This window comes from Lissotriton helveticus, chromosome 4_2, assembly GCF_964261635.1.
Source record: "Lissotriton helveticus chromosome 4_2, aLisHel1.1, whole genome shotgun sequence".
Classification (NCBI taxonomy): Eukaryota; Metazoa; Chordata; class Amphibia; order Caudata; family Salamandridae; genus Lissotriton; species Lissotriton helveticus.
This window is the reverse complement of record NC_136064.1, coordinates 96,089,710-96,116,155: the sequence shown is the minus strand read 5'-3', so window position 1 is coordinate 96,116,155 and position 26,446 is coordinate 96,089,710. Positions and strand designations below refer to the sequence as shown.

The 26,446-nt window shown below is 47.6% G+C and overlaps 1 protein-coding gene across 2 annotated transcripts in view; it reads left to right on the top strand.

Annotated features, from left to right (window-relative positions):
• The window catches only part of TEX11 (testis expressed 11), an 853,291-nt gene that overhangs the window by 219 nt on the left and 826,626 nt on the right, over window positions 1–26,446 (top strand). The window lies entirely within an intron of this gene.

Here is a 26,446-nt window from a genome sequence, read left to right as displayed (position 1 = left end):
GTTAATGGCACAAGAGCGCGTGTGAAAACCCTGAAGTGTGAGGAGCACGGCGCAGCTGCCATTTGGTCTCTACTATTTAAGTTAAGGGTTAGGGCGTTTTAGGTTTTAGCTGGAGATTGGACCCAAAAATACATTTATCATACATGCCACAATTTCAAAAATAGAAAAGAGGTCGATAGTGAAATAAAATGAGAGGAATTTATTTTCCCTATTGACTTAATGAAAACGGGCAGTTTTAGGCTGGAAGCAGCTAAAGTAAAGCCATTTTAGTTAAATAATCAACTGTCCTCTAAGTAGAGTTGTCACCTGGCCCGTTTTCTACCTGCACCACTGGAATTTTGATGTCCTGGCCAGAACGAAAATAAGCTAAATCATCTAAAGTCTGTATTTTTAGTCCTTATCTGTACATCTTTGCAGCCCTGTCAAGTACCACACATCAGGGGTTAGACTAACAAATCTCACTGCATGTGTTTGCATCACCGCACTAAAATGCATTACTCACGCAATACAGCTCTTCGACGCAACTATGGGATCCTTAAGATGGAGAAGAACATCTTTAAATGGCTCCAGAGCAACAGAGAAAGACCATTGACCAGCGCTGATAATCCCACATCTGCCACCGTGGGTGAGACAAAACTTCTCGCAGCAGTGCCGTTTGCGTAAAGCTGACAAAGAAAACATCGTCCATGTGATGTGTATTTGTCCAAAATTGAAAGACTTGAGACACAACCTATTGCGACCCTCCTTTAAATCACAGGGCGTCCAGGCATACAGGCAGGCTGTCAAATTGTGTTTTAACCCCGTTAACACAAAATTAAATTGTCGAGTCGCAAAGTTTTTCGAGTTAGTTGAAAAAAGACAAAAGAGTTCCTGAAGGTTGTTAAGCATTTATGGGCAACTAGGACACAGATTTTAATCAAATTTGTAATACTGAGGAACCGCGTACAATGAACTTTTAACAATTTTATCCATGCTTTTATTGTTTTGTAAAGATTTTAATTAATCATGTACAAATAAAACTACTTACTTACATTGACCACGCCCTCATCACCAGCATGTTGGACTACGGGTACTCTTTCTTCGCTGGAGTCATCAGACATCTCACCAGGTGTTGCAAACCATCTGGAATGTGGCGGGCAGACTCATTCTCAACCTCCCCAGCAGGACACACATCACCCCACACCTGAGGGAACTCCACTGGCTCTTGAAACGTAAGCACACACAGTTCAAACTCCTCACCCACACTTTTAAAGCACTACACAACACCAGCATGACCTACCTTAGCAGCTGCATCCTCTTCAATCTACCACCCAGGCACTGTAGGAGAGTAGGGTCTGCTTCCTATGGTCACCCCCACTTTTTGCTTTTGCTTTACTGGTTTTCGACTTAGATGTGGCTGTGGGCCTGCTAATCAGTCCCACAGCCCAGATGCACTCTCTCTAAATTCACACCATGTACTCTAGGTACATCCACAATTGGGAATTGGTTCACCTTATCAGCCCCTGTAGAAGTGTATCCTAGGTACTCAGGGCATAGGTGTAACCAAGGCCTACCAGGGGCTGCAGCATGTATTATGCCACCCCTGGCTGGCCACTCAAACTGACACAACTGGCTGATCACTCAGCTGGGGCATGGTCGTGTAATCACCCTTTGCTTGGGTATAGTATTCCTATATCTACCCTTATATATAGACACACAGTAACCTATAAGTCACTCCTATGGCCGGCCTTAACAATCCTGGAGGCAGACTGCTTGGTTATGTGTGAGATGGTCCTCTAGCATGTGCTGAGCCTGTCTGCAGCTTTCGGAACCATGTCCTTATAGCTGTTCTATGATATCGCCATACCATATACTCTTAAGTGCATTATAATTAGGGCTCCCGGTTTTATGGTATTTATTTTTTTGCCATTTCCGTCTGTATTTATCCATATTTATTTTTTGGGCATTTTTTCTGTATTTATCCACATTTATGTTTGTTACAAGTAAAAGACGACGCTACAGCTAGTATTTTTCCACATTTATTCAAATTGACAATGCACACATGCGCTCACTTAAACTAGCAATTTGTTGTGGCTTTAGCAGTGCTTTAAATGGTCTGGTACTGAGTAATTTGAAAAGGAGAGTACCTGTGCTTCTCAGTTCTGCTATAAAAACACTTTAGGATAGAGGTCAAGCACTTATCAGGAGCAAACATGTACCAGCGCTTCTGTATTTCCATCTAAAGCCAGCTAGAAATCTGCCTTCAAATGTCTATGGTTTTCACACAGAAAGTACGTAAGGTTACCTATATTGGTGGTTGTGTGTTTGCGTGTAGATAGACAGACAGATAGATAGATCCCAAGCTACACGCCATATCCTTTTGATACATATTTTATATATATATATACGTAACAATTAAGGACGTGGCATGTAGCTTGGGAGCTCTCTGCTGCCAAAAGCTGTTTTCAATACCCCGGGAGGGTAGCGTCGGCTCCTTCTCTTCGCTGGTTTCACATTGCTATGTGTGACATTTTCACAATTTCAGTGTAATTATGAGTGACATTTCAACGACTATGAGTGACACATTCTCACAAGCAAAATCAAGCAATGAAGATTAGAGGAACATATAAATATCAGAAAGTACACTCATTTCATTTCATAAGGCTTTATTCGGAACAAAAAAAACAATGTCCATAAAAGCACATTAAAAAACATTTCGGACAATTTCCAGGGTTAAAAAACAGAATAAAGAAATACAGGCAAGGGATTAATAAATAAATAAAAACACATACTTTTCCTTACATTGATTGCTTTAAGGAGGAAGGTAGCCGTATAAAAACAGACATCCGGATGGTGCAAGTTAAAAAGCAGTTTCATGGAGTCATTAACAGTCCTCACTCCAAACTTTACAAAGATGGGTTTTAGATAAGCTATTCGCATATACCTATACATTTGGCATAATAAAAGAAAGTGCATAGTGCTTTGTGCAGAAGAATTATCACACGGGCATTGTTAGAAATGGGATCCCTGGTTGGCCGAGGCTTGTGCCAAGGCCAGGCAGAAATCACCATTTCTAGGTAGGGTAGGGAAGTCACCCGCCAAGACAACCCCTGCTCACCCCCTTGGTAGCTTGGCACGAGCAGTCAGGCCTGTCTCGGAGGTCATGTGTAAAGCATTTGCGCACGCACCCCCAGCAACCACCTCCCGGGCCCCCCACAAAAGGACTCCACACAAGATATATATGAAAATAGCTCTTGTATTGAAGAACACACTTAGACAGGAATACACAACTTACAAGGTGCCAGACGCAGGGGCAGGGTTTACAAGGGACTATATACAGGGCAGGGCCCGGGGGCCACTGCCAGGGGTATGCACATGATGGAACTGGCATTAGAACACATCCCTGGGAGCTTCCTTGAACTAGCACTAGAACACATTACACACAGGAGCTTCAGGGAACTAGCGGTAGAACTCACTCTAACCAGGATTAACATACTTGGGACCTTGGATACTCAGGAGGGAAGGAAGGACAAGGTACATAGCACAACAGAGGCATCATCAGCAAGGCAACACGTAATAACTCCCACAATCACATTAATAATAACCATTAGCGTTCACAGGCCAACTGGCCTTCCGGGGGCTAGGACGCCCAATGTCACGATGTTCAGGGCAGGCTGCAGGTAGCCAGGGACAATAAACCTAAACGTAGCAGCTGCCCACGAAGTGCTGGGCAGCTGTAGAGTAAGGATGGGGCCATTGTGGGAGCCTCGCAGGCTCGGAGGAAAAAGGCGCCAAACGGGGGAGCCTCTCGGGCTCGAGACAACTGGGCGGAGCCTCGCAGGCTTGAGATGGGCAAGGGCCACGTGGTGGAGCCTCTCGGGGCTCGGGCCACTGGGCCACGTGGGGGAGCCTCCTCGGGGCTCGGGGGCTCAAATACAGATGGAGCCTCTCGGGGCTCAGGGAATATAGGTGGAGCCTCTCGGGCTCAGGGGATAAGATGTAGATGGAGCCTCTCGGGGCTCAGGGAATAAAGGTGGAGCCTCTCGGGGCTCAGGGGATAAGGTGTAGATGGAGCCTCTCGGAGCTCAGGGAATATAGGTGGAGCCTCTCGGGGCTCAGGGGATAAGGTATGGCCAGGCGGGGCCCCCCTCGGGGGACCCGGCATCACTGGGGGCCCCACGGGCCTTCAAGCACATGCGTGCTCGTGCTGGAGGGGAGGGGCGGGCACCAACAATGTGCCCCGCCTCCCCTCCTGCAGCACTCACCGGTCGGCGGCCGCGCTGGTCTCTCCTCGCTCTCCGGGGCTCCCTCTCGCTTCTGGGGGGCCCGGGGGGGAAGCGGCCAGTCTTCTGGGGGGACAGTGGGGCACGGAGTAGGCTCCCGCCGCCCCCTGCATTTCTCGGCTCTCTCCTCCGCCTCCACAGCTCCCCGGGCCGCCGGCCAATCAGAGCGCGGCCCGGGGAGACGTCATCAGCCCAGCCCGGGCCGGCAGCCAATCAGAGCGCGGCCCGGGGGCGGGCCTCACGAGGGGTCCCGGGCTGCGGCGGTGAACTCGGGGGGAAATTGACGAGGGCCAGGCTCCCTCGATACGGGCAGCAATGACGGGGCAAGCGAGGTAGGCACTCGCTGGGGGCTCGGGCCCCCTCACACGAACGGGGCAAATGCCTGGTGGGCACCGGCTGGTGGAATATAGCGCTCCCAGCGCTAGGAGCCAGAAGGCAGCGCCCCAAGGCGCTAGGACAGCAGGAAAGCGCTCCCTAGTGCTAGAAGCATAAATGAAGCGCCCCACGGCGCTAGGATAGTAGGAAAGCGTTCCCAAGCGCTAGGGCCATAGATAGCAGAGTCCAAAGGAAGTCCAGGATCCCAGTAGTTCAGGAGCAGGGCAGGGCTCAGGGAGGGGCACAGCCCCTCCCTCACATCAGCATGTTAATTTCTCCATTCACTACCGGGGCAGACCCACACAGACTCCTGGAGCCAGGCTCCCCAGCCGGCTTCAGCCAATCACGCGCCAGCACACCTACTGCACACACACACCAATGTCTAGAAGTGGCACTTCCCTTCTAGACACACACACGCCGCATACATCATCTTGTAGCATTCAATCACCCGAGTCCATACATACCAGACTCGAGCTTGTACCCCTCACGCACCAGGAACTATCAGGGACACACACATTCCCCATGCATTCCTATGGGAGGGCAGTCCTCACCCATCTACACGCACTCAGAGTGGGAATCACCATCCCCAGGTCACATTTAACAAGCAAACTTCAGGGGTGGATTGTCAGGAGGGCCCAGTCCAACACGCATGGTCCAACCGGGTGACTGTTAAGAGTAGGGAAAGCCACCAAATTGTGGACAATCCCCATTCTCAATCTGGTTAATACAAACCTATGCGATATTCTAGTCACTTGGGTCAGATATGGTTGATAACCTTCAAATTCACTCAAACCCTTATATGACACACAGGTGGATAGGTTGCCACTCTTACTAATCCGTCTCTCAGAAAGAAGATTAAAAAAAGACTTCTTCATTTCAGGTTTAGATAAATCAAAGGCCCCTTAATTGTCTACTTTAATGTCGAGGCCAAAGATCTCCTGGAAACTATCTTGATTATATTTAATCCATGGGATCTTGAGGTAGTTATCCATTGAGAGGCAGTCAATGATAATGGCTCTACATAGAGATGTTTCTTCTTTAATCCAGATGGATCGCCACAACATAAGGGGTCTAAGGAGAATCAAATCGGTAAGATGGTAAATGCCGAGTTCTCTATGTACTATTTCATTAGAGGCAGAATTAGGTAGACACAAGAGTCTTTTTAAAAAGATGTTCTCCTCCACTTGTAAGCTGCCTGCAGGGGCAAAGCCCCATATCCCTGCACCGTACAGTGCGGTCGAGAGACACCTAGACTGGAATATTTTAAGCATATTCCTAACCCACCTATCCCCTAGTTTTGGGGCCATTGTAAACACTCCATGGGCGCTCTTCGCCATCTTGGCCCTCACATTTTTTACTCGCTTTTCCAGCTGTTATTGTTAGAAAATGTGATACCCAGATATGAAAAGTTTTCAGTTTTTTGGATTTTTTTCCCCGGCGATAAAGTAAGAGGATACCTTTCCATTACGTCCCTTCCCACATTCCATAATATAGGTCTTTGATTTATTAATCACGAGCTTTCTTCCTTTTATAAACTGTGAAAACCCATCTATTAGGCGTTGGAGGCCTATCGGGGTGCGGGACAGTAAAACAGCGTCGTCCGCGTAGAGTAATACCGGGACGCTGATATCGCTAACTTTAGGGGCATCTGCTACAATGGTTTTTAGGACGGAATCCACTTCGTTAATGAAAAGGGTGAAGAGCAAGGAAGCAAGAATGCACCCTTGTCTGATGCCCCGTTCAATCCTAAACTTAGTAGTACACTCACCATTGGTACCGTATCGTACACTAGTATGTAATTTAGAGTAAAGACGGGCTAAAAAATAGACGATACCTTCCGGTGCCCCCATTTCCAGCAGCTTGGCCCACAGAATTGCATGGTCCACCAAATCGAAAGCACTACTCAAATCTGCAAAGCAGAGATAGATAGTGCCCGACTTAGCCTGTGTATACTTTCCGATCAACAGTTCAAGGTTTAAACACTGTTCGATCATCCCCCGCCCCTTTCTAAAACCATATTGACATTCTGCCAGGATACTATTGGCCTCAACCCATTCCTCCAACCTGGCCAGAAGCACCCTACTCATGACTTTTACCGAAGAATGTAATAGGGAGATCGGGCGGTAGTTCTTCACATCACTCCGGTCTCCTTTTTTATAAATTGGGATAATAATCGATTCTTCCCAGGTAGGGGGCATCGCATTACAAACTGCTGCATTAAAAGTTTTGACTAGAATAGGGCCCCATAATTCTGGAACTAGTTTGTAAATATCTATAGGCACCCCGTCCGGGCCCTGTGCCTTCCCCCCTTTGCTCGCCCTAATACTATCTAGGACTTCTGTAACAGTAATGTCCAGGGGGACAATGGGCCAATGCTCTACTTCTTGCCCCATAGCTTTATCCATATCAAAGATATTAGAATAATGAGAGACCCATGTTTCTCTGTTAACCTTCGATGTTAATTCAGGGACCTTCTCATCTTTAAGGAACGGACTGTTCACTGTGGCCCAAAACAGGGTGCATTTATTGTTTTCAGCTGCCTGGGCCAAATTATCCCAGGCCTCTTGCTGAAGTTCCAGTTTCCTTTTATTTAATGTGGCCCTATAACTGACTCTAAGGTTAAAAACCAAGCTCTTATCTCTTGGTTTGGCTACCAATGCCCTTTTTAGCTCTTTTAGCGCAGAGGTGCATGCTTGATCGAACCAGCCCCTTTGGTGGTCTGCCTTGCGCTTAGCTGAGGAAGGTAACCTACAATCAATGACTAAGTTAATTTGGATAAAATGTCGTATAATATCGGCAGTATCGTCTACATCCTCAAGGATCACAGTAATATCAGATAAGCAGCTGTTAATGATAAAATCTGACGTCAATTCTGCTTTATCCCCTTTCCATCTAAGTCTAATCCCATTAGACCTATGGGGTTCTATATTCTCGATATGGATAGTACTAGATGGGCCATTGTTTTTCCAAAGAAAGGCCTCAATGGTTAAACAGTTGTGATCGCTGAGAGAAATATCAACGACTTTAGGGGATGTAATCCAAGGAACAAGACTTGTGGAAGAACAAATAAAATCAATCACAGCATTAGCCCCCCGACCTGTAAAAGTGGGTATTGCCTCATTTTGATCATTTTTCTTGTTGACCAAGATGTCCATGTCATAAGATGCTAGGAGGTTGTTAAGTGACTCCCCATTTTTTTTTTTTATATATTTTTTTATTTAACAGTAAGACAAGAGGAGACAATACAAATATCGGGTGTCAGACAATAAAATGCGGAACAGGGACAGGCGGGGGAGTAGTACAGATAAAACGTCAATAAAAGGAACACATAGCGTATCACGATTACAGGATATTGGAAATAGGGGAATAAACAGTCTATCGTACGATCCAAAACCATCCCGCCCGCGAGACCCCGTCCTAAATGATACAGGATAATTAAGACCAGTTTGGACACCCGGACAATAAAGGATCCGTAGAGAATAAACAGCCCACCTCTCGTAGAAAGGAAAAAGGAGAAAGCAAAGGGGCCATAGAAAAAAACAAAGGCAAAATAAAAAAACCCTCCCCTAACCCACCACCCTGCACACCTGCAATGGCTACGGCCTAACCCCACTAGCAGCGTGCCTGTCGCCCAAGAACTACCCTAAAGGAAGGGGAAAAGATAACGTGGAGGAGGAGAAAGCAAACACACTCCCGGTCTCCCTTACCCCCCGCCAGTAGCGACCACCCCGAGACATAGTAAAACCAATATGCAGTTAAATATGCAAACCAGTCGGGGGAGTTTAGTCAAAAACCACCCGACTCCCGTCACAGTATAGGCACAACCCCAGTATTGCATAAAGCTATTGCATCAAGCCCAAGCGATCAAGTTCAGCCCTGGCCAGTACGGTCTTTCATAAGAGTCTTTCTCACTCGAGCCGCCATCTTGATGGAACAGGCAAAGCGTTCACAAAAGTTCATGTCGGTGCTGCAGGATCGAAAACAGGATAAAAGTTCACAAAGTCCACCAATCGAACGAGGAAAGGTGTCAAAGAACAGCGAGTTTCTCCAACAGTCACTGAGGAACCTGTCACCACACAAAAGACTGTCTATAGACGTGGTAGGCGGCTGCAGAATCGGGCAGGAGGCGCTGGCGATAAACACGGGCTGGCTTGTTGTTAGTCGGGAACCGCCAAGGCTCATTAAATCCGGGATCTGCACGGGGACCTCGATCTCAGGCATGCAATGCACCGCTGGCACCGTAGCTAGCTGGGAACTGAACGAAGAATCACACTCCGGTCCCAGGATACCGTCCACTTTCACAATCAGTGTCCGGAACACAACGATCGTGTGCGAATGGAGCGCCCCAATGGCGGCCATGACGGCCTGCAGCGATGGCGTGCCTTCCGTCCGCCCGATCCCCTCTCAATAGGCGATAGAGCCGGACTTGAACCCCGGAGGCCGGCTACTCCGGGGTAACAGGCCACGCAAATCCGATGTCGAGCAGTGGGCGCTCCTCGTCGTGCAGTATACACCTTCGCCGTTGGCGAGGGCCCCAGCCCGTCGACCCCGAAAGGGTAGCAAGGTCTCCGGGCACCAGACCCCGACCACGGCAGCCGGTGCGGCACGCTGGTGTGTCCACGGTGTAGTCCGTTAACAGGCTCGTCACCAAAAATCAACAATTCACGGCACACTTCGGGAGACCGGGCTCAGTCCAGGTCTCGTGGCCGGTGTTGATCAATTCCGACCCGGGTAGGCTAGAAATCGAGTCCCCAGCTTCCATACGTTGTTAGGTAGAGAATGGAAACACGGCGTATCGTCGTCATCCGATAAGGTAGAAAACTCGGGATTGCACCTCTAGAAGCAGAAAAACTTCACGAACACGGGAGTCTGGCGTGAGTTCAGGATTTAAAGCAGGATATTCGAGCTGCTGGCGGCGGTCGGCGGAGCCGGGAGCTTACGCGACCATCTTGGTTGCAGGCGTAGCTCCTCCGTGACTCCCCATATTGATGCTGTTTTCAATACCCCGGGAGGGTAGCGTCGGCTCCTTCTCTTCGCTGGTTTCACATTGCTATGTGTGACATTTTCACAATTTCAGTGTAATTATGAGTGACATTTCAACGACTATGAGTGACACATTCTCACAAGCAAAATCAAGCAATGAAGATTAGAGGAACATATAAATATCAGAAAGTACACTCATTTGAGAGACGAGAAACTCTAAGAAGAGCTTAAAACTGCTACAAAGCACCAGAAGTGGAAGGGCACCAACCAGATCATTCATGACCACACGCTAACCTAAAAAGCACATTTTATAGCATGGGCCAGCTTGGTATTGAAACTACCCTCAGAACCCCATCACTTCTGCATCTCTCCCACCCCCGAGAAAAATACCAACCTTCTGTTCTCATTCTAACATTTTACAAAGGCCCAGATATGATTCTTAAGTACAAATTTGCATAGCTGCCAAATTTTTTTTATTGCTTATATGTGACATTTATAGGTTGTCATTGTCTGAATGAGTGAAATTCTACTACTGATTTGTGACACTTCGAGTGGCATTTCCTCGGGAGTAAATCAAAGTAATGATTATTAATGACTACAGTTATTTTGTGCCTGAGTTTTCTATTACTATAGCCAGATATATAACACAATAACTAACATCCTCTAAAACAAGACAAGACCTGTTGGTGTAACTAATGCTTATTAGCAGTATCAGATGAATGAGTAATTAATAATGTTTTTTGTTGTGAATTAGGCTTTAAAATCATGCAATTCTGGAAATATTAGACTATGATTTAAGTATTATGAAGGTGTGTGGAAGGGAAGGAGTCTTTAGAGTGCTTGAATCTATCACGATTTTCCTTTGCATTTTTTCACTCTTTCTGAACTTTCATTCTTTCTCTTCCAACATCTCTCTGAAATTGTCCATCAGCACATCATGTCAGTGTTGGTAAAATCTACAAAACAGTTAGTAAAAGGAAATAGTCTTCACGAATGCAATATGGAAAAAAGGTGTGAAATGTGAATAGGGTGTTTAGTTATTCTTCAGCCGTCGTTTGAGAACTTCCACTTCTTGCCAGTCCGCTCTGCTGATTTTGCTGCAGAGGAGACTGGCCTCGGTGGACAACGATCTGCTCTCTGAATCAGACCGGCTGCCTGGGACCAAAATTATGTTTGGGGGGAGGAGGGGCTCCACTGACTGCCAGATGGCCCTTCGGTAATAACATCCTGCCAATACCACTTAAATTAAGAGGCAGGGACAGCCTAGGGCAGTTCAGTTTAAAAGAACCAAACTGCCCGTTTCCGCCTGGAATCTCTGCACTACTAGTGCATAGAAGTGACTGTCTGGGGTGCCTTGCCTTTAAAACCGAAAGCGAGGCACCGGATCTGTGTGATGCTGCAGCCAGTGCCCCGTTTAGATTACTGGTTGCCGTATCATGTCCTGTGGGGCGGCCAGCCTGACGGGGGTTGATTAATTACAAGTTTTATCTTTGCTTGTTCATTCTTCTTCTGCTGCAGCACTGAGAATTAAAGTGCTTACAACGTGCACTGTATGGGGCATGGGACTAGAGGAGCCAGGGGCGTTGGGGAAGCTAGGGCATGGAGTGAAACAATAAAGCCTCGTTAACATGTAAATGGTCTTTCAAAAGACCTGTGAAGTACTCGGGTGGGGCTGTGTGCGCGCCCGGGAAGGGATTTCCAGAAGCAGGAAGGGGGCTTAGCTGGATTTGAGCACAGCAGTGTGTCAACATTTTCTAGTATTTTTCCGTTTCTAAATGTAAATACAGACAAAGGAAATATTGATTTCCGTCTGTATTTATGTGTAAAAATCCGTAAAAACGGAAAACCGGGAGCCCTAATTATAATCCTCGCGGTTGAATGCTAACTTTGGTTTGGCTTTATCTAAACATGTCGTGTAAGGTGTCATACGCTTTGGAATACTACCCCCTCGCCAATTCTGGCGACGGGGGTAGCATTCCACCCTTCTAGAGGGAGAAGACATGTTAGTGCTGACTATCCCGGTTAAAGTTAACCAGAGCCCCAGCGTCACAAAATGGACGCTGCTGCCACAGACACAAGTCTGACCTCCTGCTGCTGGGAGTCCTTCCAGTCACGGAGGTTTGGACAATAGTTTTCCTGCCTGGAGAGGTGCGAGCACCACCCCAGACAGAACTTTGTGTATTGGGACAGGGAGGGCTGAACAGATTGAGACACTGCCTGAGGCACACTAGGTGCTTCATGCATACGCCAGTTCAAACCGGTCGCTGGGGCACTCCAGCCCCAGCTCTGGCACGAAACTGGACAAAGGAAAGGGGGTGTAACCACCCCCTTCCTGGTCCCACCCATAGGAGGGACCTAGGAACTAATCCAGCCCCTTTTAGCTGTATAAAGGTAGGAGCTGTGTCCTTAGACTTTAGATTTGATCCTGAACTGAAACTTGAAACGAAACTCTGGACCTTCGACATTCTGCTGAAGCTGAAGACTGAAGAATCTCCCTTGTGACCAAGGAGTGACCACCCTGGGCAACCAGGCACCATCCAGCAAATCAACGGCTTGCTTTGTCAACGTTCCCGCCGGAACCCGAGCACAGAGCCTGACAAGACCCAGACTTCCAGACCTCTCTGACCCTCTCTTCACGACTGCAGCATAGCTGAGATCTGTGGAGGCGACGAGACACGTGGGACCGGACCTCTTGAAAAGTCCACGACTTGCTAAATGTGCAGCTCCTGAGGAATCCTCGCAGCTGTGCACTGGGGATTCAGAAGCCCCGAATCCGAGCTCCACCTGCACCGAAGATCAGCCCCCCACACTCCACGAGTTCTGCGTGGGGCCCTTCTGCTTGTGTTCTTCTCGACGCGTTGTCCGGTTGCTGGCCCGTTGGCTAGTAGCCTCTGTGACGACAATCCTTTTGAACCAACTCGCTGGTCTGGTTGCTCCAGACTGGCCCATGCCTCCCTGCAAACGTGAGGCACCTCAGACCTTGCTGGTCTGCATCAGAAGCCTTCTTTGAATCCTGCGTGGGTTGCCTTTGCCAAGGCTTGTCGACTCCAATCCGGTGGTCGACCCCTCCATCTGCGAGAACCTTCGTGGGACAGCACCTGGTCATCCTCGACGCCTCCTGGTCCGCGTGGCTGAAGAGACAAGCTTCAAGACAGCACCTGATTGCTCCTCGACGTCGTCTGGTTCCTTCCTGGTTCCACCCGGTCACTGGCTAGTGACCCAGACTCTGTCCCCTCTGCTTTCAGGTCCTCTTCATCCTCGATCCACCCTTGGATCCACCCGGACATCTTCCTCCTGGTCACCTGCAGCATATTTCTTCACAGGCTCCATAGACTTCAACGGCGAAACCCTACACATCTTCACACCTATGCACCCGCATCCTGTGGGTGAGGTAACGCGAGTACTTCGGTGCTCCCAAGGGTATTGACTATCCAAGTGTCTAGGTTTTTAGTTGTTTCCTTCTAGCTAGACCGGAAGTGTCCTGAATCCTTCTTTTTCTAAACTCTTAAGTTCCCATTGACTTAACATTGACTCACGCGTTTGTGTAAAGACACTGCACGCGCCGCCTGTGGGCCTCCTACTCCTATTCTAAGGTTCAGATAGTGTAGCCCCAGCGATTCTCTAGGCCCTAGGCCTTTCCTTTTCTCGTGACGTGGTACTTATACCACTTTCTTAGTATATGGTTTGCTTCGCCCCTAGGGCCTAACCGTAAATTGTGTAACTTAACGTATTCTGATTAAGTATCTTGTTATGTGCTTTTGCCTCTGTTCTCATAAAGAGTTCAGAGGAGTGTGTTAGTAAATAAATACATATATATTTTATATATATCCTGTGTGGTTTCCTTTCATTTGATATTCAAGGGGTTACATATGTAAAACAGCTGGCTTTACACGCCCCCAAAAGTCTTTTAGCCTAAGACTGCTTTGTCCATGCTACCACTAGGATAGCTGGTCTATAAGGTTGACTTACAACCATCACCATAAGGGTTGTTTGGACTGATACAAGGTGTTCACTAGAATAGTGAACATCATATACCAGGCCAACTTCTCACAGGCACTTCCACTTAACTTTACATACACCAAAAGAGGACCAGAAGTTAAACTTTCTCATGCGTTACTCCTAAATCATGGAGAGATCTTACACTACAGGTCAGAGTCTTTTTAAATTCTACTAGAAGTTGAAGACCCGTCTCTTTCACTGCCTCCACCCTGGAGGCTAGACCTCTACACCTGCTCATCACCTGGATACTGCAGGTGGTATTGCACTCTACAAATACACACAACATGATAAGAGGACCGCCCCAATGCTGCTCCACTTTACGAAAGAGTTAAAGACATACCCCTTTAAGAACACTACATCACAATACAGTTACAACCTTCCTATCACACGTTGACTTTATGCTTGACTTTGACCCTGTACTCTCTACAGCCTCATTGGCTAGGTTTGCGCTATACATATACATATAAAAATAGATATGACCTGCAAGAAGCCCTTTGAGGTTGAAAAGGACTGCACGTGAGACTGTGTTTTGCTTATACTGTAGGGCTGGCGGACATCTGGGTTTTGTTTATACTGTAGTGCTGATGAACATCTGATTCAAGTGTGCCCGTTCATCCTACCAGCAATCTAGGAAACGTCAGGGTCCTGTCTCTTGTAAGGGACTAAAAGGCGGGTAGTCAATGTCTCCAGTATATTGGTTCTTCTTCCAAAGACGCTAATTCATACTTGTTCACGTTGCCGGTCATTCTTTTTTTGAAAACATATTTTATTGTTGAAACACACATAATATGCAAAGCTCCGTCATCCAGAGGCTACTGCCATCATCAATCAATCTGCATAGTCTTCCACAATGTGTATTAAGAACATGAAAACTCCCCCATTCAGAATATCAGAAACAGTAGGATTAAACAACCCCCTCCCTCCTCCCAACAACCCCCCCCTTTGCGTAGCTGCTCGCTCCCCTTAACCATAATACAGCACTAGATCGCTCGCCATGTGTAACCTACACCAACAGTGTCTTTTCACAGTCCAACATATCAGAGTGTTGAGAGGGTGGCCTCCTCATGTGGCGGGTCCAGGTCCAGCCCCCGGTAGTCTGCCCACCTCTTCCAAATTTTGAAGTTCTTTCTAGGGCACCCCCTGGCCACAAATACAGGCTGCTCCAGCCCCATGCAATAGTCCATTCCATTTCTCCAGGCGTTGCCGGTCATTCTTCGTTCCAAGAATAGAAATACTGTACAGGTTCCAACTTTATTAGTATATGGAGCCTCAGGGATGTATATTCATGATGACTAGGCAATGAAGAATCTGAATACTCATAAACTTAAGAAAATGCCTGTACATGGTCAAACTGTGGACAGCACTCCTTTGGCATGTGGTCCAGTAAGGGAGAAGGCCATTCCCTTGTGGCTGTCATTTTCCTCCCATTAGGATTTTTTTTTAACTTAGTTACTCAGGCACAGTCCTTAAATAAATTGGACCATTCATACAATTTCCATGATCTCTCAAATTAATTAAAATCGTTGTTTTTGATCATTGTTTTTCTTCTGGAAGTTATTGAGCTCCTTTTTAAGATCACTAAGAAGCGTCTAGAACATTCCGTATTTCCAGTCTCTCTGTGGTCCCAAAACAATACCCAGACCATGATGGCATCTTCGAAAAGCCTCCTTGTTTTTGATTGCCTCTGCACAGGGAATTTTATTGTGCACTTTCAATGGATCCAGGGGCAGTAGTACTATTTGAAGGGTGTATTCCCTTTTTGAAAAAAAGAGAAAGAGACACTTAAGGACTGCCTTAAAGAAAATCTGAAGAATTGATTAATTGTTCATTTCACTTCTCCTGCTTCACTATGTTTTGCTCCTAAAAAATGGAGTGACTGTAAAACCCTATCAAAGTTTGGATAACATTTCCATCGAGGATATGTATCTGTTACTCTTGATTAAGGCATATATGGAAAGTGTTTCGAGGTGCAAACTTGATCTTCGTGGGGCATACAATCTGCTCAGAATAAAAGATGAAGATGAATGAAAGACAACCGTTCACACACATTTCGTGCATTTTGAATATAGGTTAATGTCTTTTGGCTTGTGCAAAACTTCCATTTTTCAAAGGTTTATGGACCATATATTTTCTGATATCCTGAACAAATATTTGCTAGCATACCTACATGGTATACTGTATAAAAGTGCCTCTTTTGGACATTGGTATCCCCCACTTTTTGCCTGGAAAATGATGTCATTTGACGTGAAGTGCGCAGGGTCTCTGCCAACCCGGTCTGCTGTGCCAGCAGCTCTTTCCCTAAACTCTACATTTTGTTTCCCATTGGCACAACTTCAGTACCCGGTGTAAGTCCCTATGAAATGGTACCCCTTGTACCTAGGGCAGTGGTTACCAAACTGTGCGCCGTGGCACCCTGGTGCGCCATCAAAACTAGCCTGGGGCGCAGCGAGCACTAATGGGAATTCAGTGCTTTGAAGTTTGAAGGGGTTATTGAGGCGCCTGCATGACTGAAATGAAATGGCGCAGCAACAGTTCTGAGATGGCAGCAACTCAAAACTCATAATACGACCACAGGAAAGGACTGGGTGCCTGGAGAGGGCAAACATAATCTGAATTCCAGGACTAGGAAAATCGCTAAGTCGTCTGCTCATCCGACGAGGCCACACGCATAGAAGCTGCTCATACACTTGCGAAGACAGTGACACTCTGCAGTGCAGCAGATACCGCAGCAGTGGTGTGCAAGGCACAGGTGGTCCCTCATCTCACAGCGTCAGTTGAAAGGAAGACCTTCACCCTTGCCACATGCCCTTAAGGCATCAGTGTAATTAAGAAACTAAATCAGCCTGTGAACATAGCTGTATTCTCCACAGCTATAAAGTAGCTGCTGGCGGGAAGAGCTGCTCAGTTTAAGCCTTTAGGAGTAATTTTTATGTCAAAAGGCATTAGTCACTCGTCTAATGAGGTCATTTAAATCCCGGTAACAAATGTTTGTAGGATAAAAAGGCAACATAGGACACTGAAGCTTTGCTTCAATAACAGAAATAAGGAAGTGCGAGCTCTTTGAAGTGTGCACACGTGGTAAAGTTCAGGGGAAGGCAGAGTATAAATGCATTTGAAGTGGGGCCAAGCAGAGAGTGGCCATATTTTACTCAAGGGCTACTAGCCTGTCTGGCGCACAGTAAGTACAAGAAACCTTTTTTTTTTTTTGTTGCAGTTTTATTTTTTATTTTATATAGCGCAAACTCCACCCGAACGTATTGTAGTGCTTTACATGAGCACCAGTTGCGCTAAACAAGGATACATTCATTTTTTGATAGGCACAGGGATATTAAGTGATTTGCCCAGGTAAGGAATGGAATATTGCTGTGCCTCCTTCAAAAGTAATGCAATAACTACACTTCTCGTCAGCACGTAGTGATGGCACAACTCCAGCCAATCAGAGCAGCCAGTATTCAAATATGCCTCATAACCAATAGAGCGTATCGCAGTACCTTAACTGAGGAGACCACATTCCCAGGCTTACACATATAACATAATGAGGACTTATACAAGACCACTTACAGATGGGCCACACGCTCACTCAAGGTATGTGTGCAGCCACCTTTTACCTTCCAACTACTACTTGCTACATCACCAAGCGCCCATCTACCCAGACACTCGATGCACGCTACACCCAACACACGGACAGCGCTGGTGCTGTTGGGGTAATCGCTACCAGACAGTCGTGGATAGCACCACATCAGCTATCTTAGGCTGTTTGAAGTACTTTTCCAATGTACAAATACAATTGTCAAACTCGCCGAATCCAACATAAAACACATGTAAAGGATCAAACAAATTCTTTGTAATTTCCATACCGAGCACAAATCCATCTATCAATCTATCTAACCTACCCTCCCTTTCAGACACTACGACTAATAGGATGACATCCATGAATATAATACCTTCATCCGCTCATCCCTTCATCTCAATAATTTTCAGGGAGAAAAATTGAAGTCTCTTGAGGCCGGGCTTACCCCCCCCCCCCCCCCCCCCCCCCCCCCACCAAAAAAACGTAACGTAATGGGGAGCAACAGCCAATAAGTCTAGGGAGCCTATGGTCTAAAAAGTTTGGGAACCACTGACCTAGGACATTAGCACTGAAGGGGGAGCCCAAGGGTAGCAGCCATAATTGTGCCACCCTAGGGTCCCCTCACCAAGGGTATGCATGCTGCCATTACAGACTGTGCCTTCATGCAGAAAAAACCGAAGAGTCGACATGCCACGCATCCCTGTGTGCCATGCCCATAGGCACTGCATGGGACATAGGTAAGTGTTAGAAGGTGGTTCTGACACTCTGTGCCGCCCAGATTTTTCGCTTTTTTAGTACCTATTTGTTGAGCTTTTACTGTGGGAAAGCTTCAGGAGTTGGGACTCACCCACAGTGAACTCATGATGAAAGAGACTGCATGTGGGTTTTACTGGTGTCTCCCTAGCTTGACTAGGCCGCTGCTAAGGGGAACCGGGCTGGTTACATGCAGACATACGTGTACATGCATGTGCACACTTGTACGAGCTGCGCTAGGGAGATTCCTGGTGTGCGCAGCCCAGGAGCAGCTACAAAGTGAATGGTGTGGCAGGATTTATGCAGAATAGGGTGGTGACATGGAATAGGCTTGATACACTGGGAAGAAACATGCCATGGAAAGTCAGTGTGTTTTACTGTTTTCACTTCATTATTTTCCTATGGGGATGTGGAGCCCATGGGCTAGTGACACTTTTCTAAGGCCTACAACTTCCAGACACGCTCTAAAGTCCACTGGAACTTGTGTGAGAAGAAGTATTCTGCAGAGTCCAAAATCATATTTGTACTGTTCCTGGGTCATCCAGAAATGTTATATTTCTCTGAGTCAGCGCATAACCAGGGCCTGGCTAGGGGCTAACTCTGCCAGGCTGATTTAATGACCTTCTTCTCCAAGCCGTGGCCTCAGAGACCCAGCCCACCACTACAAGCATTCCAAGGGCAAGTGCCTCCACACCAAGAAGAGAAGATGGGTGGGGCTACAGGTTCATCCATCAGTAGCTGACACCTGGTGCCAGGCACCAGGCTGCTCTGGAGGGAAGCCAGCCAAGGGAGAAGGGGCTCTCAGAGACCATGTGGCAGGAGACCCTGGACGATGCAATTTTGAACAAACCCATAGGTCTGGGCAGGAAGGAGGGAGCAGGGGCAGAGAAGTGATGTGTGGCTGTGTGAAAGGGCAAACAGAGACTTCCTGCCAGCCCCCACCCCAAATCTTTAAAAAGAACTTGCACAGGAAGAGGAGCTCTCTCTGGGGTGTGGTCTGCTGAGGCAGAGGGTGCTGGAGCCTGGCGCAATGGGCAGTTGGAAAGAAGAACCCCCTGACTGCCCCAGAATCCTGAACAGCACCAGGAGAAGAGTTCAGGACCAGTGCGCCGAAGCTGGGGCCTCTGCGCAGGGAGAAGAGAGGCCCAGGAGGAGAGCCAGGCGAAAGGCTGGCGCAGGGAGCCAGTGAAGACAGCTCCCTGCTAAATGCATCCTCCTGGAGTCCAGGAGGACAAAGGAAAGTGCTCCCAGTGGCTGGGGAGCACCACCAGAAGCAAGAAGAGGCCAGAATGGAACCAATCGGGCCCCTGGGGGCCGAGATACGCCCCCAGAAGGTAGGTGAACTTTGACCTCTGCCAAGACAGATGACGAAGCGCGTGGGGCTCCGCCGCCGGTCCAAGATGAGCCCCCTGGGTGGGTCAGGTCCCAGGTGCTGCCCCCACCAGAAGATAAGCCAGGGAGCGCTGTCGCGCTCCCCGTGAAGCTGCCCACAAGGGGTGCCAGGAGCCCGCCCTGGCCCCCGACAAGACTGGGGAGAGGGGAGCGCTGTCACGCCCCTCTCAAGGGAGAATTCATGCCGGGGAGCACCTTCGCGCGTCCGTGGAGAATTCTCCAGGGGCCCGGGATCCTAACTCTGGGCCCCGTCTATCCAAAATCCAGCCCGGGAGCGCCTCCGTGGAGAATTCCCCAGGGGCCCGGGACCCCATCTCCGGGCCCGATGAGCCAGCAGAGATGGGGGGAGTGCCTTTGCACTCCCCCGAGGGCTCGCTGGGCCAAACCGTGAAAATGTGCCCAGGAGCCCGGGACCCCATCCCCGGGCCCCGAAGAAGAGAGAAGTCAGGGAGCGCCGTCGCGCTCCCTGTGAATGGAGGCCAGGGGCCTGGAACCCCATTCCCAGGGCCCAGAAGAGAAGGAAACTGAGGAGGGAGTGCCACCGCACTCCCTTTTTCCTTGGAACGGCAGTGGGAGTGCCGTCGCACTCCCTTGAAGAACCACCAGGAGAGTAGCCGGCACCATGCCTACCTGCCGGAGCGGGTAGGCTGAAATTGCATCACCGGCTCCTGTGGCCACCCCAGAGGGTGCGGGCCAAGCAGGGAGCAGGCGGGGGCAGCCAGGGGTGGGCTGCCCTCCAACGTGGAGAGCCTGCGGGGGTCTCGGGTGGGACCGGGACTACGGACAAGAGGAGAGAGATGCAAGGGGCCAGGGTGAGACAGGGCCCCCGAAAATCAGCAGATCGGCCAGGGGTGGACCGGGCCCTCCAGCACAGCACCGATGTGGCCTGAGGCCCACTTCGCGGCTCTCCCCGAAGCAGCGGGAGAGCAGCTACTCTAATATTCAGGAGTTTCCATAATGCCTTGCAGGCCAGAACCGGCCTGCTAGGGCAAACAGCGTTTCTTCTGCTTGTGGTGGCCCCAAGAGAACGTGGTCACCACCACATGTATGCTATGGTGCAGGGAGAGCTGCAGGAACAACGTAGTCTCCCCGAGCACAAAACTGGATGTCCCCCCCTTAGTCTCATGGGGATTTGAAACGAGTAACCCATCCAGGCCTCATCTTGCATTTTAACACCTCTTGGGCTGGGACTTTGGTTCTACAGCTGGGGGTGTTATGAGAAGTGCATCAAGTGATGAAGGTCTGAGTTGGGGGTTTCTGGAGAAGGGCATCCACTGGAGCTGAAGAGGTGTAATTACACCAGAACTGCATTTATTAAGGTTATTTCTTTTAGATGGACTGAAGGTCACGTGTAGTGTGAAGTACCGGTGTAAGGTGATCTCATAAGCAAAGTGGGGTTATGTTGCCAGAAATTCCTGCTAGGGTGTCTGCCTGTATATGCTTAATCCTGTGATCTAATCTGTGATGCCCTTAGGGGCTGTAATTGCAACGCATTCTGATGTCCAACAAATGTGATGAGTACTGTCATTCTAAAGTTATGCTTAAACATGTATTCTTGCTGCTGCGCATAGGTGAAGAGCCAAGACTGTTAGCCCTTAAGACGTAGGGGTGTATACTTCATGGTCAGTGGGATATGCTCAGTCAGGGCTGTGTGTCACCAGGGAAGGTGTACCTATTTTAAATGCTTGTTGAGGTAACGGCGTGGGTCGCCGCTGGGAGGATGCCAGTGCGTAGGGCCCTCGCTCCAGGTTAGGTTCAGCTAACTGCATTTGGGGGCAAGAGGATGTGCATACATGGGAGTGGTGGTACTAGACCCCACGCCCATGCGGGAGGGGTGGAGATGTTATGCAATGTCACAAAGTAATTCCAAAAACTTATGTATATTTGTAAATTGGTGCATAGTATTGAGTAGTGTATGTGTTTAATAAATGTACTCTTACTTATATAAAGCAAAGTACATACTGGACAATAAATTATTGAGTGTTATTGCTGCGCACCTGTAATGGCAGTTACTAGCCCACACCACCTCCCTTGAGTAAGCCTCAGACTGCTCTACAACGCTACCCTCTGAGAGTCAGGCGCTACAGTTGGGTGTTTGGTTCCCAGTGAAGGACAAATGTAGTCATGTTATTTGTGCAGGCCTCACAGATACTGCCTCGTTTTCCAACAGTAAGACACTCCTCTGACAAGCCTTCTAGCCCTAGGGCAGGGTGCACTATATCTCCAGTGAGGACATATCTGCATGAGCAGATATGCGCCTGCAATATCAATGTTGATTCTTGGATATTGTAAGCCATTCGGAATACATGGGCTGTACCCTTGCCATAATGAGTTCCCCAGCTCCATGATGGCTTCACTGTATTATGGTATGTTTGGTGCCTAACATCTCGTCTTAATAAACCTGCACTGATTCCAGTGTCAGATTTATTAATTGCGCACAGGGGGTCCGTTACAGGGATCCCTTGAAAACCTATCAATCCTTAGTGTGGTCGCCGACTGGTCTAAAGCCAGCCTGTCACCACCAGACAAAGTTCTGACCTCATGGGGTGAGAGCCAGCGCACTCAAAGGTCGAGAACAAAGCCTATCCTGGGCAGAGGCGTTCACACCTTCCCCCGGTCAGGAAGAGCCATCGGTGGCGGGAAGCTTCAGAGACCATGCCGCCTTTGATACGCAACCCCATCATCTCCTGATAGAAGGAGCAGCCCCCTCCTTTCCTCACCCCTTATGGCATGAAGACAGGCAGGAAAACCAAGACAGAATAGGACGATTGCCCCACTGTGCCAACACACCCCTCAGGTGTTGGAGGTGAGGTGAAGCACATTCTTCAGTGCCCACCATCCTGAAGATGTTGGGACTTCTCCATTCAGGGCTAGGGCTATGTTTCCCTCCCACAGGAGGTGGGCATAATGGAGGGTGTAGACCCACCAGGTAGCAAGCCCATTGGCCACTACCTGTCACTCCCTTGTAAACACCCCATAATTTAATATTTATGTGGCACCCCCAGACCCTGAACTTAGATTCCACTGACACAAGACGAAGACAACCAAAGAAACAACATTCGACCGAGAACTGCAGACCTCGTGGTGGTTTTTGGGCGCGAACTCCTGCCTGCTGCCATAGATCTTGACAATCGCCATCCTCCAGCAGTCCGTCTCGTTGCTGTGTGGCTTCCGCAAACCCCAGAGGGTCATCAGCTATGTTCCCTATAGGCTGCGCATTTGAGCGCGCGCGCAGCCTTTCCTCTTCCTGCGCACAGACTGTCTCTGGGAGCGCCCTGGCCACTTTCAAGAGCAAAAGGGACATTAAAAGGCATTTTGCAGTGGCCATGCTGCAAGTACTTTCACACCTGCTGCATTGAGTCAAGGAAATGTCCTTTTATTGTCCCTTTCAGCAGGCGTGAACACTCTTTCTTATACTAAAGACTGAGCTGCTGGAGGCCAAGGACACACACTGAAGACAAAGGGGCTGCTACTTCCACTAAGAATGGAACATTTCGGGAGGCCAATCCGGGGCGGTTTGAATTGAGCTGCAGAAGGCACAGGACACGCACTGAAGACAAAGGGGCTGCTACTTCCACTAAGAATAGAACATTTCGGGAGGCCAATCCGGGACAGTTTTAATTGAATGCTTTCAACAGGATTATTTTGTTTTCAGACTTGGAAAACACTTTTTTACAGAGCCTCTTGTTCATTCAATATCTCATAGGAGAGGTCCTTCAATATATGACATCAGGATGCCTGTTGATCAAGTCTGGTTTTAGGGTTGTGCTGTGTGCTCAGCAGTTTTCGGCGTCAATGGAAAATAACATAATTTTTCTTTGGGACCAATTGACTTTATCAGTGTGGTGCAATATTTGTTTGGTATTGTCTGCGCATTGCCTCTGGGGAATAAAGCCTGCCTGATCGGGAGCCACCAGTCCAGGCATCAAGGGTGCAAGGCCAGTATGCCAAATGATAAATTTAGCATTGACATTTAAGAGGGGGATGGGTTGATAAGATCCACACTGTTGTCTGTCCTTGCCTGGTTTCACTATGACCACTATTGAGGCCGCTGTCATTAATGGTTGGGAGCGAAGAGGGGCTTGTGATTGAGTTAAACACCCTAGTAAGGAGAGTGGATATTGACATGCAAAAAACCTTATAAAAAATCGCCGGGAACCCGTATTGGCTAGGCAACGTAAACATTTTTTGTCTAGAGATAGCTGATATGAGTTCATCTATTCTAATCGAGCTGTCTAGCCCGGATGTCTGATCTTCAGTCAAATGTGTCACCCTTGATCCCTCTGTGTTATAAGCGAGAGAGTAAAGATCTTTATAGAATTCCCCAAACCTTGAAGCAACAGGTCCATCCCATTTAACAAGGACTCCCTCTCGAGTCATTAATGACTCTTCTGTGGCCGCTTGACATTGGGCTCTGAGTTTATTTGCCAGCTTCCTCCCACATTTGTTCCCTCTTATATAAAATGAGTGTAAGGAAACACATACTCTTTTAGTATCCAAGACCCAGGAAGGGCTTCAGAAGTCAATCGGCTGTTTCGAAAAATTCTGTACTGACCATATCCGTAAATGTATCTAAGACCAAATTCATGGTCATGCATAAGAGTAAGAACATTAGGGGCAGAGTTTTTATGAATGGGGAACTCCTAGAACAGACGAACGGTTTCAGCTATCTGGGCATAATATTAGGTTCTAGGCTTCAGTGGAAGCCACACATGTCATATCTAACCACTAAGCATGCTCAGTTGACTGGTGTTCTAATAAGAGAGTTTAAGTCCTCAGCCACCAAACCACTGGCCCCAGTACTTAAAATTTACGATACAAAAGTCAGATCATCCATGTTATACGGAGCTGAACTCTGGGGGGTCTCTGATATCACAAGCTTGCAAATGTCACACAACAAATTTCTTCGCTGTATAACAGGGCTCCCACATTCTACACCTCTTGTACCATTACGTTTGGATTTGGGGAGCAATAGTATACAGGACATTTGCAGGTACAGACCACTCGCATATTGGAGGAGAATGTGGGTGACACCCGAACTTTCTCACTATGCGTCAGCTCTGCTGGAAACGCGAAATATGGATACAGGGGGTAAACTCTTATGGTTTAGGAAGGTCAAATCTCTACTCAAGGCCATAGGTATGAGGGAGCTATGGGATAACCCCCAGGAGAGTATATTCCTTTCAAAAACCAAGTTAAGAGAAGCGTATTGGGCGATGGTATCACAGGAGGCATTTCAGTCACACACTGATCCTACGCTCACCAGGGCTTTCTTGGAGCTGAAACATTTTCCTTTGTATGAGAGATATTGGGATCTAATCACATCGCCACTTGATAGGAAACTGTTTCATCAATTCAGGGTTGGGACCCTCCCTCTCAACCAAGTTACCTGCAAATGGTCAACAAGCAAAAATGATCACTCGTGCCCTTTCTGTATATCACACACAGAAAGCATAGCTCACGTCCTGTTTGAATGCCCAGAGTATAAAGCTCCTCGCCATAAATGGATTAGGTCGCTCTGCATCCAAAAGGGGATTCAGACTGGGACAGTAGCATTGAGGATTTTTCAGACAGATTGTTCTGACGCTCTTGTGATCGCGCTCGCAAAATTCCTAAAGTGGATGTGGTCAATCCGTAGTAGCAAAATGAAAGTATTGCAGCTCTTATCTATCATGGTATAAAATGTGGAATATTTTTTTAACTAATTTTTTAATGTTTTTTATCTAAACACATTATTTATGTTTTTATTGGTCAAGATGAAATACCCTGTTTGTGGAAATTATAATCTGTAGATCCGAAAGATGTACTTCCCTGTAAATATTAATGTAACGAAATGTATTTTTAAATGTCTGTGTCTTTCGTGACTCAAAAGTCGAAATAAAGACCAATTTGAATTGAATTGTAAGGAAACACCTTTTTTGAGGAGTTCAGTGATAGGAGTATTTATGTCTGAAAAGTGTGTGATAAAGTGGTGGTAGAAGTTGGCAAACCCTAATACGGTATGTATAATATCCCTTACACATCTAGGAGTAGGCCAGGAAATTATGACATCAGTCTGAATTGCTTTGGAGGAGGTGACAAATCCCAAAAACTCAACCCAGGGAACTTGCAATATACATTTGTACTATTTCTTAAACAAATGATTTTCTCGTAGGTTATGTAACACTTCTCTGACATGAGGTTCATGTTCTGTTTGTGCTTTTGAAAATATCAGTATATCGTCAATGTAGACTATAACACAAATGTCTGCGGTGAGGGGGGTAACAAGGTTGTCTTGGTTTTGTCAGACAGTTGCATATTGCATATATGGAGTGGGAATGCATAAGGTGTCTAGCTATATGTAGGAAAGTAGCATCTTTCCTTTATGGTTATCTCCACTTTTTGCATGGTGTCAGTATGTTTTGACTGTAGTTTGCTGGTACACTGCTAACAAGGACCCAAACATCTGTGCTCTCTCTCTCAAAATGGCTTTGGTAACTTCTTTGGTACCTCCACAATTGGTTACTGGTGTAACCTTATAAGTCCATACAACATGGTACTAAGGTATCCAGGGAATAGGTACATCAGGGGGCTTCCATGGGTTGTAGCATGTATTGTACCACGCATGGTAGTCCACTTAAACTCTGACTACAGGCCTGCCATTGCAACTTGTATGAGATGGTGCTTGTACCTCTCACAACAGATCTACACTTTCTTATATCTGAGGGCACTACACATAAAACCTATAAGTCACTCCTATGGTAGACCCTTATGGTAGACCCTTCAGTCCTGAGGGCAGGGCGCTTGGTTATAAGTATGAGGGTGTCCCTGCATGAGCAAAACACTCCTGCAAACCCCGGAGTCTATTCTCCAGGCTTTGTAAGTGCAGTCAGCCATTTAAAGAAATATAGAGGACATCAGTCATTACAAGATGTCTCACTATATAATGGCTGTGCCGAATCTGGTCATGTTTGGTATAAAACATGTTGGGATCATACCTCAACACCGATTCTGGTGTTGGAGGTATGCTCCCATGTACTGGTTGGCTCCTTAGAGGAACCCCCACGTACCCCGGGTGTTAGACCCGTCCACCTTGGCGCGAGCCTTCATACATCCAGGGCCCCACCGTCAC